This window comes from Cyrtonyx montezumae, unplaced genomic scaffold, assembly GCF_038088225.1.
Source record: "Cyrtonyx montezumae isolate F1298 unplaced genomic scaffold, pur_monq_1.0 scaffold_8, whole genome shotgun sequence".
In the NCBI taxonomy this organism is placed as follows: domain Eukaryota; kingdom Metazoa; phylum Chordata; class Aves; order Galliformes; family Odontophoridae; genus Cyrtonyx; species Cyrtonyx montezumae.
The window spans coordinates 93248924-93268794 of NW_027072089.1; the positions used below are offsets into that span (position 1 = coordinate 93248924).

Genomic DNA, 19871 nt, shown 5'->3' on the forward strand with positions numbered 1-19871 from the left:
CTCTTTTAAGTACAGGATTCCAGATTTCTGCTTCATAAGAAGTTTACAAAAATCATAGATTGAGCAAAACTTCAATAGATTGAGCAAAACCAAAAAAGGTAATGGTTGATGAAATGCCTTGATGTTTATTCCAAATTCAGATGAGGATTTCTCATCCTTCACAGAAGAATGCTATTTGTGGGCATGGTGAGAGGCTGCAGAGTGAATAGCAGCTGCTGTGCCACTGATTTGCTCTTCCATGAGAGCTGCAGGGCAACAACAGACCTGCAGACGAAAGAACAGAAATTTGATTATAGTATTTGTTGTGCTGTTAATCGAAGTTTGGACAGTCGCAATTACATTCAGCAACATCCAGAGCCTGCTGGAGCCAGTGGGAGTTTTGCCATCAACTTCCCTTGGGGATAGGATTTTGCTCAGTGCTTAAATTAGCTGCATCTTCACAGGAGCAAATGGGAGCAAACACACAGGTTTTGAACTGAAGGAGCTAGTAAGCTGCTGTATGCATTTACTTCGTTACACAGGTAAATGATGAGACAGCAAAATCCAGATGTTAGGCCTTCAACACATTTCTGTAATACCCAGGTTGGAGTCAGAGCTTACTCTTCTACATTATTTATGTCCCTGGCTGCCTGAATGGGTGCATCTGGAGCTCAGACGCCTTATGCCCTTATCGTAAATCAGTTAAGTTGAAAAACTGCACATGCTGTCAGATCTTTGCTGTGGACATGCCAGGCTCTGTAGTTGAGGTGCTTTTCTCTGTCTGTATGTTTTTTACATGAAAAGGCTGTTGAACTTTATGCATAAACACTGCTCTCTGTCTCTTTTCCGTCCCTCTTTTGTCACAGGCTGTGGACTGGCATTGAATATTCAGGAAAAGCTCTCCAGGGAGATTAGGGACACAGACAGATTTTAAACAGGGCCTTAATGCATGGACATGAAAGAACAAATGTTCTAGTGGGAATACTAATGCAAATGCCCTGCTTTGGGGTCAAAATACATTAAACAGCTGCTTGCATGCTAAAGATGTTTTTAAAATCAATACAGAAGGGAACTTATAAAATGTTTATGTGTAGATATGCTAGTGTTGTAGTATAAGAGAGTGAAAGGACATCACTGACCCCCTTTGTTATAAAGTGTACAGCATTGTCAAGTGCCAGTGCCAGAGAGCAGAGCACTGGCCTTTCTGTAGGGCTCAGAGTTCCAGATCTGGCTGAAGTTGATGCCAGGTAGGAGCTATCAGTGCTCTTCCCAGAGAGCTGTGGGAACTAAGCCCTGGCAAGTAGAATTAGATTTAGATGAGAGTGAAATGTTATCATCAATTGCTCAGAGGACACAGGTCTGCAAAGTAGTCTGTTGCTATTTTCAACAAATCTACATTAAAAGAAATCCCATGAAGCTATTCTGTAAAAAAGCAGTAATAGTACCTAAATTTGGGCTAGCTACTCTGCTTGCAACTTAGCTGACATGGAGAATCAGAACTGGAGTCCCACTCTAGGAACTGCAGCCTAGCTGGGTCACCAGCTGAAAACAAGTTATCCCCACACAGAGATTTCAAAGCCAAAGTGTGTCTTTAATCACTGCATAGTTGGTGTTTATCATTACGTGATGTGCACATTAAAGGAAGGCTTTGAGATTCATAATAAGTGCAATGAAAAAATATTTCAAGTTGCTCATGTTTCCACCAGTTGCTGAAATACATTGCTCCACCACTGCTACACCCTTCTGGGACCATAGCCATGGCTCCACATCACTGCTGTGCCCTAATCTCTGACATGGAAACAAGTACCATTTGCGGTATGGAGAAGCAATAGCTTCCATACAGTACATCATTAAGATCACATTTCATTACCTGGTCACTTTGTCAGACATTTTGCCCATAATGCCACCATCCCACATTGCAATAATCCCTAAAAAAGCTGATTTGGGTTGACAGCCTTTGCTTTAGATGCTGCACGTTTGTGGCTGCCTGCAAGCATTTGCCAGCTTCAAGCTCCACCTAATCCATGTTTTTTACGCTCTGTTTTAGTTTGGGGCAAAAGGAGCCTTGCTGCAGCGTAACTTTCCATTGCTTTCTCCATCATCCCCGGATCTTTTCCTTTTGACTCCTTGCTTTCTACCCACTCATACTTTTCATACTCTCACCTGATCTGCTGCTCCTAACTGTTTTAAACCAACCCTTGAAGACATCTCCAAATTTGCTGCTTAGAAGACAGTCATCAGGTCCCACTCTGCAGCTGTAGGGCATTGTCAGAGCTGCAGCTGCTGCTCACTGAAGATGTAATTTTGGATCTTTCAGAAATTGAGATGGCCTCCCTAACCTTAGCTTTGCTTACAGGAATGCCTGTGGTATAGCCACACTCAACAGTTTGTGGTTTGGATTTTGAAGGGAACAATTCTCTTTGTGAGTGCCACAGCTGTTGACACATGGAAAGACTGCAAGATGTCCGCATTCATACGTGGCTGCTAAATCTAATCGGGCAGAAAGATGGGTCAGACTCCTCTCTGCAAGCTGATACTTACTGGAAAGGACAGTTATGAGCGCCTGGGATGGTTCCACTGCTGTTAGTGAGGGCCCCTTTTGTACTCCTGCTTTCCTCAACCCCACAGACAAGTCTTAAGCTGTGTGTCACAACCTCTTCTTTACTTTTCTCATGCAATTTTACGGAGATGTTCAGAGAAAAGGAAATGCCAAGGGCAGGGAGTATTTTGCTTTGTTGGTCAGATGTGCTTTCCCATAGAGGCAGGGTGGGCTGAGCAGCAGTCATCAATCCTGCATGCAGTCTGATCTTGCTGCTGATGCACCACTCCCACAGAATCCCATATATGTCTTGTATAAGTAAGGATTAAAGTGGGATAGGGACACACACACACGAAAAGAGGGGCAGGGGTAGTGAAATCAAGACTTTCCTGTAATTGTCTTAAATTATTGCGCGTATGTCCAGCAGATGGCACCGACGGCCTTAGCCTGTCTGCATCTCCTCTGCCTTGGTCTGGGCACTGCTTCCCAGCTGGAAACTGCTCTCTTAGCTCAGGACAGGGTAAGACAGGGCCCAAACTTTCCCTCTAAGCCTGCGAAGAAAGCCGTGCTCCCTTGGTGTAGTTCTAGTGCTCTGCCCCCATGGTTAGCTGGTGAGGAGGTGACTGATAGTCACAGATGTGATAGCATCTTAACAAGATGAATAAGGAACTGTGTCTCGGGGAGACAAAAAGCTTTAAGCACTGGGGTCATTGAGACGGAAGAAAGCTTTCTTAATTTAGGCAATGATTTCCCAGATTCAGAAACCACATAGATCTGTGCTGTTTTTTTTTTTTTTTTTTTTCCTGGGATAGCCTACTCTCTGTGTTGTCTGTTCCTATTTTCCCTTCCTAGCATTAATGCTCTTGGTTACAAAAAACCCTCCTTTTTCCTCTTTTCTTCACCCCACCTCAACTCAGCAGGAGCCAAATGCAGACTGCCACACCTGCCACATTGCACCACCTGTCAAGGGCAGGGGAAGACAGGCAGCATCCCACACAGCTGCTACCTGACAGAGGGGCTGCTGCACCTCTGCCAACCCTCAGCCTCCAGCCTGCCCTCTACTCCCTCAGTGGCAGCCACTCACTCATGAGCATTGGCAGGCAGCAGGAAATGCACTTGAGTGAAAGCAGCAGGCTTTCTGCTGAATGTGTTTATTTATTTATTTTTGGTAGAAAATAACAACAACCAAGCACACAAAATAACTCTCAAAGCTCTCTCTTCTGTGTTGGTTCTTAGGTGCTGTTAATTTACATGCAGTGGCACTGACAAGTAGGCTGGAATAAACTCCTGATATCAGGGCACAGTGTGTTTACAGTGTGCCTGTAATTTAACAACATGCTGAAAGGACTCTTGCTCTGTATAGATGTGCACTGAGTGGCTAAAAGTAGCTGATTCTCAAACACAAATAATCTTTTTTTTAATTATTTTGAAAAGGCTTTGCCATGAAGGAGAAGACACATATATTGAAAATAAAGAGTGGAGGAGAAATTATTCAGACTTGTGCAGCTGACTTTGTGCTGGAACAGCCTGCCCTTTCCCACGTGTTTGTCTCCTGTTGATAACACTTGGTGTTATGCATAAGCAAGAAGGCAGAACATACAGTTGAACAAGAGAGCTGTCTATGGAGAGTTCTGACCTCACTGCAACCTCAGATGTTGCTGTTCCTTCTTGTTTCTGGTCATACGTCCTTTGTTCCTTACATAATCTCTTTTCTAGACAATGTCAGAGGTTGGGTTGGGCCTCTCCAGTTTTTCTTTTTTGGAGGAGGAGGGGCCCTGGTTTTGATTCTGATAGGCTCCTTATCACCAGCTCCCTGCAAGGCAGACTGCAAGTCTGCTTTGCTACTGTAGCAGCTGTGCCAGAGAACTGCTGATGAGGAACAAAATGGGAGCTACTGAGCAACCAGTTGGAGGGTGACCATTTAAAAAAAAAAAAAAAAAAAGCTAGCTAATTAGAGCTGAGAGGAAGAGGCAATGCTTTGTACAGAAACACTAGAAGGTTGGCCTTCCAAATCCCATAAGCTGCCTGTAAATAGCTATAATTAACCCCACAGTATTCACTTAATTAAAATTGAATTAATTTTTTCTGTCCTTGACAATTGTTTTGGAGTCAAGAAAACACAGTGGCAGCTGATTTTCTGTAGACAGCAGTAACATTCAAGAACCACAGCAGCAGAGGCATAGGAGACTCCTTGCAGTCTCCTACCTGTACCTCTGCTATAACAGAACTAAAACTAGTCACTAAATTGTTGGCAAAAGAAGGGAGGATGTCAGGCTGCAAGCCCTGATGTCCTGCACATTGACAGGCCTTGTTACACTTGCAGGCATCACTCTACAAATGCAGCACCCACTTGGGTTATTTGGAGGTGTGAGAGAGAGGAACAGTGAGAAAATGAACGTTGTTAGTTTTAACTTGAACTCACCAGCTGATAGTTGCTATACATTACAATGCTTAGTTTTGGTATTGTGCCTTATTAGAGTGAGTTCAGCATAGGTACTTCTCCTGAACTTTGTGAGCCCCATTTATTGCTTTAAAATGGTGTGGCTGTACCAGCAGCTTGACAAACTCCTGTTTTGCTCCAGGGACAGGTTTCCTGGCCACTCATGCTGCCTGTAGTAATTAGTGTGTGAGCTCTCTTCTGGAATAAATCAGTCGGTTTCCTCCAGGGGAAAGCCAAGTGTAGTGAGCCGTGTAGTTCACTCCAGGGTTTGCTCCAAACAGTCTAAATAGATGTGGAAGACACCAAATATATTTCCATGCAACCAGGATGGTGCTTCAACGTAATTCCAGGTTAGGGTGTAGCATTATTTGTGTCCTGCCCCCATCCTTTTCCTAGAACATACAATTCTTTTCTGGCATGGTTTTGACCCAGCATTGTTCTGCTGGCCTCCTGCTTGTACCCATTATTATTTTACATACTTTGAATTGAAAAATACCACCAAGCCTGTGCACAGAAAATAGCAAGTGTCAGCCACAGAGTTGAAAGAGGAGACCTGAGCTGAGCATTACACAGCAGTTGCAGCCAGTCTGTTCAGTAGGGCCAAACTTAATAGTATGGTCATGAGCTCCTCTGCAAAACTGTCATATAGGCAGGGGTCTGCAGTACAGAGCTGGTGAGAATGACTGTGGTCTGCTATTCCTCATTTAACAGGATTGTGCAGACTGTACCAGCAAGATTCATGGAGTGTCAAAACCAGATCCTGGGGAAAAAGCTTTTAATTCAGAACTGTTAGTTAAAAATAAGTGGGAGAGGAGGTGGGACACCAGAACTATCAGCACCACCATCTTCCTCTACTCCTCTAGGTTAGGCATGTTTTTGATACACCTGGTGGATCAAGCCTTTCTGGTAATGAAGTGACATGCTGTTTCTCAGTCCCAGGGAGGCAGGCACCAAGCTGTTTAGTGCTATGAAGTCAGATCTTCTGAGCACTCCTAGAAGCAAACTGGAGGTTCCTGATGAACATCAGCATTAGAAAAGCTGTGTGTCACCATCAGAAGTCTCTGCAGCTCTAAGGTTCAGTGTGTAACTACAACTTTAGGACCATCACAGATGCTGTCTTTATGATCTCTCCTATGGGCACACAGGAAACAAGCCTCAAGCCTACCAGACTGTGATTTACATCTCATATTTATTGTATGCCTCCAGTCATGGTCAACACTGAAAGATGATGAACAGAATGAGTTTTCTATCCTTGTGGGAATAGAAGTGCCTCTGGTGCTCTGCAAAGGTTTTTGTGCTACACCCAGTCTGCCAGCAGCAAGGTCAGAAAGGTGGAAATCAAAATGGACTACCAGTGCTGTTGCAATGGTTCTGTCAGTTTCAGGTTGAGGCATTGGATATGGCAATATTGAGTAATAGCACCACTTAATTTCATGCTGCTGCTACCTATTACGAAACAAGCTTGATCTGTTTGTAGTTCTAGATAGATTTCAGTAGAATTGAAGAAGTTTGAGATAGATGCTAAGAATTACTGCAATCTTCATCCCAAAGTGAGGCTCAAAATGAGCACAGTAACTGTCCAGCAACTACTTCAACTGTTGCCCAAGTTTGCGTACATCTAAATGATTTTTTCTCTCTTTTCTGTCTAGTTAAACATTTTTCCTGAATTTTTAGAAACCTACTTCTACCACCTCTCCAAAATTCACTAGCTTCTGTGACTTTAACAAAAAGATCAGCAGAAAATAAAAACAAGGCAACTCTCTGTTAAGTTTTGAATTTAAAGTTAAGAACAACAAATATATCCAAGCAATCTTTGCTCTACTGTTAGTCATTTGTACCAACCTGCAATTAAAATGCTCAGCATTTGTTCTCATCTCTTTCTGAAATTACATTTTCCACTTCCTAGGCCCTGGCCTTAGGCAGTGGATTTTTGAAGCAATCATGCTTTGATAATTAATGTTTAAAGATGAATGTTTCAACTTTCAACACAGTGCGTCGCTAAGTAAACATCCAGCAATCCCTTGTAGCAAAAAGGAGTATAAAAATGTGTATGGCTTTTACTGGAAGCTGCAGTTTTTGCAGACATTATCCTCAGAGCTCCCAGCTGCAATATGTTTGATTACTGCTCCTTCTATGCTTGTGGATGTGATTAATGCCACACTTAAAAAAAGCAGAAGAAAATAAATACCACATCCAGTCTGTCAGTTCTTTGTGCCACTGACTCATCACCCCAGAGGTTTGCTGGGAACTATTAGCTCATATGAAGAGGGAGGAGTCAAAAAACGATCAGTAGTACTAACATGATCAATGCTGCTTTGGATTTTTACGAAAGGACAACGGGACAAAGGAGGAGGTGAAGGGCTAAAAAGGTTGGGTCTGGGGTGGAAAGTATGCTTAGAAATTCCTTTCCTATTTCATGTAAATTTGTTTCTCCCAAATCCATCTTTTCAGCTTCTAGCCTCTTACTAATCAAATTGGTATTATCTGTGATAGCAACCCTTCCTTCAGTGGGGCTTCTGGATGTGATGTGTACTCCTCAGTAGCTCCAATGTAGTCCTTGTGTAAGTTTTAGCACTTTAGAAATTAAGTAACTGTATCATCCTTTTCCAACATAAATCTGTTTCAGAGGAAAAAAGGTAGGAAAACTTGCAACTTTGGCATTTAAGGAAGGGGAATGTGTGGCCTGGATTGACACTGCCTACTTACTTCAGGCATCTGAGTTGGGCATTGTGATCCTGATTTAGATCTTTTGGTAGACTCACCTCATGCCTAACATTTCCCAATCAGTTGGCATGAGGCAGCTGCCTATTAGTCTAGGATTCCCATCCAAGTACTCACACGATCCCATAAGTGGTTTCTGTAAAAAAAGGACAAGATTGTGGAGGGAATATCACTGTGTGACGATGGGATCTGGACATGCCAGGGACCTCCTATTGCATCAACTAGTTCTGGTATGTTTCCTTCCATACCTCCACCTGTTCTCCTACAATTGTTTTACATACACACTGAAGCCTTTCCTGGTCCAACAGAGGTCAGTGACTAAATTCTGTAGAATTTCTTTAAACAGATCCATTGGAACAAGAGCAAAATACTTGGGGATGATTTGCCTCATCCCCCACCCTTTTTTTTTCCTTATTTTCCTTTTCTTCTCTACATCCCAGGAAAGAGAAGGAAGTTCCCAACTCAACACTCTACTGGCAGGTCAGCAAACCATGTTCAGAGCAGAAGCTGACCTAAAAAGCTCCTAGAAAAGCTCCTCAGGTCTGATTCTGCAATTAAGCATGAAAATGGAACCTCCCATTCTGAAGTGAAGTTTGAGCTCTAAGATTAGTAAGAGAAACATTCATCACTAGTCATCCTCCTTTGGGTAACAGACATGTTTCTGCCTGTACTCTCTTCTAAGTATTCATTTTGAGTGTTCATTAGTGACTTCCTAAACAGTAATCCCAGCTGAATAATAAATGAAATATTGCCCTCAGCTTTAATAATTTCCTACTCTTTGGATATCCCTGGCTTAGCTATTTTATTACCAATTGCTTCAGCTATCTGCCCTGATTACTGACCCTAAAGGGAGTTTACAGATTAGAAATTGTGAATTAGACTTTACTGGTGTAGTGCAGTACATTTTAATCTTTTTTTTTCCCTTATTTATGATCCCTCCCCCCTCCTTATAAGTCTTCCAGGAATGGTGTAGGCCCATTTGTGTGAAATCTAAGCCTGCACAAAGTAGCTTGCTTTTTTCATCTGTTTTTCACAGATCCCTTTACAAACAGAAATGCAGGGAACACGTCTGCAGGATGCAGGGTGCTTCATTTAACCTTTTTGTTAAACATGACATAGATTGTTCAGCATTTTGATGAGCTGAATCATTATTCAGTGTCATGGCATGGAAAATGCTTCAGGACTAAAAGCAGTGTGTTTTTAAAGAAATGCTTAATCCTAAACAGATCATGCTAATAGAGTGTAATTGAGACTCCACTGCAGTTAATGAGAAGATTTTGTTTGACCTCAGTGGGCTCTCAGATAGGCCAAGAACATATGCCTGCCATTGGTAACAGCATTTATTTAGTAGTTTCCCTTCCTAGATTGTGAATTAGTTTTACTCCTCTTGTTTATACGGAAAGACTGGAACTACTCAAGAAGATCATGTGGAGCCACTGTTTTTAGAACAGTGGAGCCACTTTTCAGTAGGACATATCTCCCAACTCTGTGTTCAGCCATCTAGCTTTAGTCCAAATAAGCATCCTCAACAAACTTTTTGGCTGATTCACTATAACAGACCACATCAGTCAATTGCTCACATTGCCTTGCTGCAATGAGGGCCTGTAAAAGAACCCACATAAACAAACAGAAAACAGCCAGCTCACACGCTGGCTGAGCTTGTATATTAAGCTCTTCCAAGCATATACACCTAAGGTTGGAAGTGTCTACATATACTTTTTTCTTTTTTAGTCGGCTGCATTCCCAGATTATTCCAAATCCTGTCCCCAGACTTATCATACTTCATTCTTACATTGCCTGTAAACTTGAACCGTGCAGGCTTCCAGCAGCTTCACTTTGCTTTGGTACATATTCTCTAGAGGACATTTAAAAGGACAAATGCTTGTTGACTTACAAGGCCATTTCATAAGGTCCAGGACCTGTGAAGAAGAAAGCAAAGAGAGAAAAATTTGGTCAGGGGCACACTTGCCTGAGGATCAGGGATGAGGGCATAATTTAGGCATCTGGCTTTCTACTTGCTCCAGAACATATTGAATTTACTGTCCTTGTTTTGCTTTTTCTTTTACTCTTTTTCCTCCTTATGTCTTTACTTATTAGAATTAAAATGGCCAATGTAATTTATGCTCCAAATTCCTTTCCTCTTTCTGAAACCAGCAACAAAGGCTGTAGTTTTTCTAGAGAACTTTTCTCTAAAGGTGCCATGCAATTTTCTAATAGCATGGGATAGGGTACAAAAAAAGCTCCAGTAGTGACCCTTTTGATGTGTAACCTTTCCTTAAAATGCCAGCAACTGTGCTTCCACAGAAAGGAACAACAAATATTGAAAGAGGAATGTAAAGGACATTTATGAAAGACTAAGGCAAGAAATAGGATCTGCTCAGGCACGTTTCTCAAGGAAGATGATGTAATTTGCACTGTAGAAAATACTAGTAGTTGACATAACTTACTGTTTTTCTAAGGTGCTGTGGCTGCCAGAAGACCAGGAGAAACTAAACACAGCTGGGAACACAGCTGATCAGATTTTTTGTCCAAAAGAAATATAGTAGATATAAAAGTTGTTTTCAAAATATGTCATTGAAGTTCAATGGAATAGTGCCCTATTAATAAAGACTAATGACCAAAGGATGAAAATCTCACTTCCGTTGGAGCGGTCTGTGGTGTGACATTAAATGTTACATACAGGGAGTATTCAAGAAGTTGCTGTTGGGATGCCATGGTATACAATTCTGTTAAAAGTTAAGTAAATGTTCAACAAACTTTTTAAGAGCTATCTTGTAAATTACCTGGCTTTATATTAACTGATTCTCTACTTAAGCCTGGTTTCTTAAAGAAGTGAGACTTGAAAGTCTGTTCTTGGTGTGTGTATTGTGCATGTGTATTAGATATCTGCATCCAATGCACAACTGAGCTTAAAATAATTAGTTATAGCCTATCAAACAATTCTTTTAGATTAAACCAGAGGAAAAATCTGTAGAGCATCATGCTGTACAGCCAACCCTTGTATTACCAGATCTCTCCTTGTTGCATTAAAAGTACAGTAAATGTGGTCTTAGAATGCTCCAACATTGTGCTGATGTTGGGTTACATTTCAAGAATTCCCTCAGTTTCAGAAGTGCTGAGTCCAGAAAACCACACTGGATTACTGGAAAATCCCTGCCCACAACCCAAAACTGTCTTGCTTCCTGGAGAAGACAAAAACAGAAGGTTCCTTTTTGCAACTTCATTTTACTTCCTAAATTAGAAAGTACAGAAACCCCTAATTGGTCAGTTACTGAAGTGAATAGTCAGTCTCATTTATTTATTTATTTATTTATTTATTTGGCAGGAAAGAAAAGTATCAGAAAGAGATTCTAAGTATCAAAGTGAAAAATCTCTGTCCCTGGAGATGCAGTAATGTTTTTTAAAAAATCTCATCTTTTCCTTGGGATTTACTGGATTCTGTGTAAGAGAAAGTTTCCCCAGCTAAAACCCTGGTGGCTGGAGAGTTGGGGGAGGAAGGGCAGTGAAAGTCACTGCTCCTATTTTGCAGAGTGATGAAAATCATCTGTTTGATCCAGTTGGCCTTTAGGCCAGGATTTGATAAAACTTTGTTCCTTTGCTGTTCCTACCAAATCCTTTCTGGTGTCATGCTTACATATGCAGCCCTCTCCCACTCCTGCATAATGTCTATGCATACTACTGCTTCTTTATGGAAGTCCATTTGTGGCTTGAAAACTCATATCAGAAACAAAGCTATTTAAAATCTCTTGTGATTATTTATGTTTCCTCTTCTTTTAGGTTCTGAGTACAGTTGCTAAAAGGTTGACAGTAGTCGCTGCTCTGATCTGAATTTCTTCCTCCTCATTGCTAAGCCAGGTGACATTTTTAGGTTCAAACTGTATAAGAGGAAGCACATTAACCATCACAGCTGAGAAAAATAATAAACTATGAGAATGCAGTGTTATGTGCTGCAAATAACCCAGCTCTTCATATTAAAAAACAACATTGTTTTTTCTCTTTGTTTTATTTTGTTTAGAGCTTGATGAGTCCATCAAAAAGCAGCATGAGACCTATTTTCTGGGTGATGGAATGTATGCCTGCCTAGTTTGCTTTCTGTTAGGTTATTAACACTTACTGCATCTATAACTGCTGACTATTGAAGGAAGGGCTTAGCTTTCTACCAGAACCTTGGGACTAATTAAAACATTGCCATTAATGTTTAATGAGCAAGTTGTTACTTTCACCAGCAGATTGCCTTAGACTCTCAGTCCTGTAAGTCACAAATTGCACATAACTGAATTGTAGTTAACAAACTGATTTGGGAAAGAAAGGCAGTCTGGGGAGCAAAGCTTGCTGCAGGTGTTAGAAATGATTGGTTGTTTTCTTCTTCCTTTCTGCATTAGGACTGGGTATTATATATGGCAACTAGTATTCATCTCTCAACAAGGCACACAGACCTTGTAAGGCCAGTTCTTTCTTCCAGTGAGACCTTTGCAACATTAAAAAAAACAAAAAACAAAACAAAGAAAACAAAACCAGACAAAACATCCCCAGGGGAAAATCCTATGCTTATGGGAACTTCCAAACCAGAATGTAGCACCAATTGCTTGCCTAGCTGCTGGGTGGAGGAGAACGGCCTATTAGAAAGGAGTGCCCAACTCAAATGAAGAATAATTAAGACACTTGAGGATGTATCTAATGAATCACAATGTAGAGAACACAAAAAAAAATAAAGTTTTTTCTCCTTTTCTGTGCCAGCCTTGGGCAGAGGAGTGGATCTGCTAAGTTCTAGCTCTGTATAATTATCAGCCAATTTTGCTCTCTTATTGTTTGTACATCCACAGAGTAAGTAGTCCCATCCTATCTTCTCTGATAGCACGTTATACTTCATTTAAAATAGGAAGAAATGGAGTGTGGAGCATTGTTACTAATGTTATAAATGTTAAATTACATCAGGCTGTTTCACAAAGTCAGTGAAGTCATTGTGCTATGTAAAACTCAAGAAAAGAGTTAATCTTGCTATCTCATTCAATTCCATTCAAATACAGCAGTACGTCTAAGAGCAATGCAAAACCAGAGCAGAATGGTACACGTGCCCTGAATTAGGTAAAGATTTTTTGAGCTTATTTTACATCTAAGTACCCTGAACACTGCAGCACTAAATCACCTGGTGTAAGGTGTAGTCCAGGTCTGTATTTTTTTTGTTCTTTTTTGTTCTATTCTGTTTTCCCAGAAATAATTATATATATGTATGTATGTATGTATTATTGTATATACATATATATATGTATTTGTAAACAGACGACATAAATCCCATGGGAAAAAAAACTTCAAAGACTATGTATTTTATATATATTAAAAAACAGCAATCCACAAGTTTCTGTTTTGAAGCTAAGTTTTTAGGTCTATCAGCATTTTTTCTTCTTTGCCATTTTTCTGCATACTAGAAAACACATGGCCTTAAGAGGATAACATTAAAAACAAATTACCTGGGAAAATCATTTTTTCCATTATGAAATGACTTGTCCTATATTTGTGAAATGAATTAGTCATGTAACACACCTTTCACAACCTCAAAAGACTTGGATTATGAGCTATACTTTCCTGTGTATAACAGGAGCTCCTCTGGATATTCTTCTCATGGGAAGACTGTCCGCTCCTCTTTGTACACACATCACTATCACTCCACAGTTTCTGATTATGTTTTATTTGGATGTAATCACAAATCACTCACCAATAGTCCAAGGCATAAAACTAACCAGACCAGTTCATATTTCTGAAGTGAGCTATTCTATTTGCATTGCTCTACAGATTAGAGCATTTCTTGTGATATGGAAAGATTCCAGGTATGTGGCGTTCAACAGAGAAAGGTGACAGAATGACATTTTAGGACATGTGTGTGGGGAAGGGAGGAAAAGCAGCAAAGAAAAAAATGTCCATTTGATTTTGAGTCGCTCCATAGAAGTAAGTCAACTGAACAAGAGCTACCCAATTCATCCCTTTGTTTTAGCATTCTACTTTCTGGGACTGTTCAGCCTGGGGGAAAGAAGGGTCAGGAGGAAACTTAGAATCATAGAAAAGTTTGCGTTGGAAGGGACCTTTAAGATTATCTAGTTCCACCCTCCCCCCCCCCCCCCTCCATGTTATAGGCAGGGTCACCCCCTTCTAGATGGGTTGCTCAAGGCTCCATACAGCCTGGGCTTGAATGCTTCCCAGGAGAGGGCATCCACAACCTTTCTGGGCAATTTATCACTGTATATAAGTACCTGCAGGGAGGGTGTGAAAAAGATGGAGCCAGGCTGTATTCAGTGGTGCCTCGTGCCAAGACAGGAGGTGGTGGTCACAAACCAGAACACAGGAGGTTCCCTCTGAACACCAGGCAGCACTTCTGTGCAGTGTGAGTGACAGAGCTCTGGCACACATTGTGGAGTATCCTCCTTGGAGATCTTCAAAGGCTGCCTGGACATGGGCCTGGGCACCCTGCTTTGGACGTCTCTGCTGGAACAGAGGTTGGAGCAGATGGACCCAGAGGTCCCTGCCAACCTCAGCCATTCTTGGATTCTGTTTTGAACTCTGTCTGTCATGAGAATGTGAGGCACCTTTTCCCTTCAACCAGGGAATTCTGAAAACATTAACAGTGCTCTGGCTCCCAGCAGCTCTGAGAGGGACCCCAGTGAATGAATGCATAGAATGTACAGTGGGAAGAACAAAGTGTGATGAGGTTGGGATCAGCAGCCTTACACCTGACAATAGGAAAAAAGCATGAGTGCTGGGATTATACATTACTTCCACTTCAGCCATTCAGAGTAGTATTTTATTGTGTTTTAGGAAGACCTGTGACATAACTAATAACGATACTTCAGGTATCACTTCGTGACTGCTGCTTTGTGCTGATGGCATTGGAATCATAGAAGGGATGTTGAGAACTACTGTGAAAGGTCTTGTCATGCAAAACCAAAGCAGACAAATTTGGATGTCTAAATTTTATGACTTTGAATTCCAGTGCAGGTTACAGAGGTTGTAGTGGTTTCTGGTGTTACAAACATGTTTTTCAAACTGATAAACCACATCAGTTTCCTGCAGAGGATGAGGGTAAGCATGCAAAGGAGGGTGCTTAGACCCAGAAGCTTTACAGTGCCATTTGCTGGTGCTGCAAGCTGCAACTGCAGCTGGTCATGGAAATGAATCCCAGGCATTGGGGCTGCACTGTGATCACATTGGAGAAAAATAAATAAATAAAATAGAAAAAAGGTTTACTCATCTTCTTGATCTTGTAAAACTAGCTTGTCTTCTGAAGGCTGGCTCTCTGATATGCTAAGAAATAGCTAATGTGGACTTGGTGTAGCGGTGGGCACAAGCGCACAAGCAGGCAGTTTCTTTTTCTTCCTTAAGTGCATTTAGCAAAAGGACAGGATAGAGGAAGTCAAAACTTACATAAACACAAAGTCTGTAATGCTCAGTAGAGGTCAAGTAAAGGTGCAGTGCTTTAATACCGTACCTGGCACCCTAGGGCATTCATGACAAACAAGATACAAAGGCACAATTGCAACTTTAATGTGAAGTGGCAAGTTTCTCTCCATCATACTGAAAATACAATGTTTTGACAGGTTACAAGTTTTTTTACTCTGCAGTGGACAGCATTATAATGAAATAATACTGCCTTCACTTTTAGATGCAGTTGAAAATGAAGAAGGAGATCATTTCACATCATGCTCTATTCTGCCTCCATTTAGAGTAATACAAAGTGCTTGCAGCTTGAACATTGCAAGCTAAATTGGCTGGCTTTTGCTGACAGAAACCTCAGAGAAGAACTGCTGGGGTTAACATATTGCTCTGCCCAAGAATATACAAGTGTATTGCAGAAAGGCACTATGCAAATAATGTTCACAGAGTTTATAATTTCCTGTTGGAACAACAAAGAAAATAAGGTCATTGATTTAAACCAGAGAATACAAATGATTTCCTGCCCACAAAGCTGCCAAATGCTTAGAGTTATTGATTTTTTTTTTTCCCTCCCTGCTGCTAACCAAACACTCTGGTCCTGTCATGGGCATCATCAGCTTCTTGACTAAGTAAACACTAAGCTGAACATTTTAAGTATAATAGAAAATTATAGTGGCTATAGGAACAAAACATTTTCATTCTGAAATAAGAATAAAGACAAAAATAAAAAGGAAAGGAAAAACAATTTCTGAAATTAATTAGCTTTTATGTAGATTCGAGTTTCTGGAATTTAAGTTTGCATCCAGAAGAGAGAGAAAGGAGCAAATTCAAAGAAGATTGAAAAAAACAAAACAAAACAAAACAAAACAAAAAAAAAAAAACAAAACAAAAACCCAGCCAGCAAACAACAACAAAAAGCTCTTTCCTAAAGAAACCAAAAAGGGGAGAGTACAGGGATGTGAGTACTTGAAAATTTGAAACCCTGATTAAAAAAAAAAAAAAAAAAGCAAAAAAGAGTTGGAAATAGTAAAAAGATGTAACAGCAGCATGGTAAAGGTATATGTTTACTTACTTATTTATCTATTTACTTGTTAGTAGCAGGAGGTCTGTGCTGTTGTCTGAATATTTTTTTTTCAAGCCAGAGTTGAACACAGCTGATGCCTGGCCTTGAAACATGTCAGTTTGAAAATGACGTGTATGGTACTAATAAATGTGGAACAATACTCGCTGTCAAGTTGGTTTCAAGGCAGAAGTTCACTGAAAGGGGCCTGACAATGTCAAAAAGCATTAAACCAGAGCTAGCAAATGCTTTATACGCTACAGCTGATCCCAAAAGATAAATTGATGCCCTGTATCCGGTTTTAAGGCATCAGTCTGCTCTGGAGAGCATGTGTTTGTTGGAAGAAGCAAGGAAACAAGTTGCTTTCTCTCCTTCAACCATCTGCCTAAGCACAGAAGTCAAGGAGCAAGACAAGACAGAGTAAACTGCTGCACGGTGTAATTGCAGAGATGCCTTGCAGGCAAAATAACCTTGAAAATCAGGAGAGCATGCTGGGGAACTCTGGTCAGAGGAATGAAGGGGGCCTGGTGGACATCCCAGGCCAGGGGCCGGGGCCCCATCACGGAGATCTCACAGGCTGGGTCACCAAGAGCAGGCTGCATTCCCTTGGGCTCTCACAAAGGTCCTTACCATTCTTGATTGGAAAGCTATGTGAGAGCTAGCAGTTAGAGAAGATACAGACAGAGGAGCCACCAGAAGGAAGTAAACAAGCGGATTACAAAGTGATGAAAAAGAAGGGTATCAGCCTTCTGTGGTGACTTGGGAGAAGGTGTAACCCGTTTCCTCCACCCCCTTACTCTCATGACTGTTGACTGAAGAATACTATTAAGGAAGGTAGTCACAGATTATTAATGACCTGTTAACAGCTTTTAAAATTTTATAATAAGTGCCAACTGTGGCTGCTATAATTATTCTGCTAGTCCTACAACACACCCTGTGCTAGGCTACAGAATACATTTTTTTCTGGAGCACACTGTCATGCTTCATCACGTGTGTATCGTACCTGGGGAATTTCATGCCTAAGTAACATTACATCTTAGGCTGTCAGAGCATTTTGAAGTCATTAAATGTCACTCTCTTCCAGCAAAGTAGGAACCAGGAAGTATGTAGCCACTTATTTTTGCAAGTGTGAATTGAGACACCTGAAATTTGCCACAGTGACACAGTGAGTCAGACCCCTAAGCAGCTTATGCAACCTGGGCGTGCTGTCTTCTGCTTTGCCTGCACTGGTGCTGTATGAACTGCAAAAGGTACTGATAAATTCAGTGTCACACCAAGTTGAGGCTTTCTCTGTCTGAGCAGGGATCTCTGGGAGTAACATTTTATACAAGCGATGGCATTTCTATCACTCATCCTGATTCCCACAAAAGGAGAGCTGAGTAGCATGCAATGAGAATAGAAAACGAGCAAACGGAAGCAATTGTGTGTTGTGGTTGAAGACAATGTCTTTCCTGTAGAGCCTTCAATTTAGGAAGTCTGTGGGCATGGATTCCTGCCAGCTAGCTGACCTTTAAAGGATTTTAAAGGATCTTTCCTTTCTAAAGGATTGCAAAACACCTATGAGTTTCATGTGTGCTGTATTTGTCAGGTTTCATTACATTTATCCCTTGGTAATCTAGCATTTGACAAATGTTCAAAACATTACAAAAAAAAAAGTTTTTGAAGGTACTTATTGTAGCAATAAGTTTATCAGGAAATAATGAATGTTGTTAGCATTCCTCTTTGAAAAGTGCCACTGAGGGCGTGTCTTAAAGTGCCAGAGGACAGCCTAATTTTCAAAGAACCCAGCACTTGGAGGAAACAGTGGACCTGTAGAGGTACCAATTATTGAGCATGCACAAGGCACCCAGTGTTTTGAAAAATCTCATCCATCAACAGTATGTAAAAGTGTGGTTTGTGCTTTTGTCCAACTCTCAGACCATGACACCTGCCCCATGCTGTAACTTAGTAGGAACAGCTTGTCTCCATACCCCTAGTGGTAGTTTGGGTATAAGAAACAATTCTGTTTGGTGATTTGTTGAAACTGTTCAGTCTGGGGTATTTCAGCCTAAGAGAGAGAATGGTGCAAGCACCAAATGTTCAGCCTGGCAAAGGCTTCCTGTGAAGCCATTTCATGTTTTACTGCCACATTTCTGCAAAATTAAAAAGCCTTGCCTTCTCTAACAGGAGCTATTAAAGGTCCTACAATTTAATGAATAAAATAAAAACATAAGTTAAACTGTTAAATAAAAGAGACATTTTCCCTCAAACATTTTCCCACATGTTCAGGGGAGGAAAATTGGATTGAAGTCAGCTGTTCTCTCAGGTTCCTCTTGCCTGGACACATTGGAAGAGAAGCTGATTCACACTCAACTGATTTGTGAGCATCCAGCATATGTTTCTTTTTCCCCATGTGTGGATGGATGAATCAGAAACTGTTACTTTGATCACGTTAGAGGTCTGACCCTAGATGCAGTATGTACAAGCTGAGTGTTAGGCTCCACCACTTTCTTTGTCCCTTTGCTCTCTCCATCTTTATATCCACACAACTCTGTGCACAAGTTAACAATCTGAATTGTCACCTTCAAGTATGACAGGAGTTTAGTTTTGTTCTTTTTTTTTCCTTTTTTTAAATGTTTTCCATCATAACTTTTATTTTTTTTTATTCTCAGAACAGAGTGTATTTAGGTCAGAATCCCTGTTGGTCTTTTGCTGTTTCTGCTGTTCAACACATATTAAAATGTCCTGTATATTTGAGGCTATTTTTTCCCAGATCTTAATTGTTGTTAACAGATTTAACTGGTACTGAACCAGTTCTACTCATAAGAGTAAGAACCAGCTTCTGGAAACAATCTAGTTCTCCAAGATGTTTGAAAGTAATCAGTTTTTTTCTCAAAGCTTTAGGCTTTACACCATTGTTCTGATGTATTTCAAAGGGATTTGACTTTCAGGAGAGGAGTAGGGCCCTCCTGGTAGAGTGTAAATGTGGGTGCTTGAAATAAACATGCCACTTTTGAGAACCTAGAGGGTTATAGGGTAGCATTTTATTTATTGTTTTCAGTAGGAAATATGAATAAAAGCAAACTGTGATGTGCCAAAATATGTATTGCTTTAATAATAAAAGGCATTGTATAAGCAATCTGCCTGGCCTTAAGAATAATGTGGTTGTTCAGATTCCTTATTCACTCTATTGACTGCTTTCACTTTCCTTGTTAATTTTTAAAGGCTTTGTAAATCAGGCTTCATGCTGGTCACAGCAGAGCTGTTCGCATCGTTTACCCCTTCCTTTCAGGAAGCAGGCACATTTTCACTGGAGCAAACATCATGTGATTTACACCATGTTCTTGAGTGAAACATTTTTTTCCTGTGACAGCCTCCTTTGGCATCTAATTCCTTTAGGTCACTGTCTACTGCATGCACATTTACTGCACACACGCATGTGGATTACATTGTTGAAGTTCGCAAGTCTACAGACAAACGTAAGTCTTGTCAGAATCAGAGTTAGGGACTGCAGTTATCCAAGCAGTGACTAACTTCTCATGTAGCCACATACAGTTCCTAGCCCAGTGACATTTGGAGTACTTGTAGGGAGTTTTGTGACAATTTTGTTTTCTTTTTACAAGGCAAAGTGCAGTAAAGTTATTGCACGCTCCTTGTATTTGAATGCTTTTTCCTATGTCAGGGTTTATGAAGCTTAGTTACAGCTAGATAGGCTTTGGGAACTTGTAAGT

General features: G+C 40.8%; 1 protein-coding gene across 3 annotated transcripts in view; it reads left to right on the forward strand.

The window, feature by feature from the left end:
* Positions 1–19871, forward strand: part of LOC136059115 (cytochrome c oxidase assembly factor 1 homolog) — a 46812-nt gene that overhangs the window by 10674 nt on the left and 16267 nt on the right. Inside the window, exon 1 of one of the 3 annotated variants that reach the window (XM_065753071.1) lies at positions 2965–3038. The exons of 1 other annotated variant lie outside the window; for it this stretch is intronic. The gene's annotated coding sequence lies outside the window, so the exon portion shown is untranslated. Of the gene's footprint in view, positions 1–2964; positions 3039–4018; positions 4203–19871 lie in introns of those variants that run through there. One more of the 3 variants, XM_065753072.1, reaches the window with a different exon arrangement.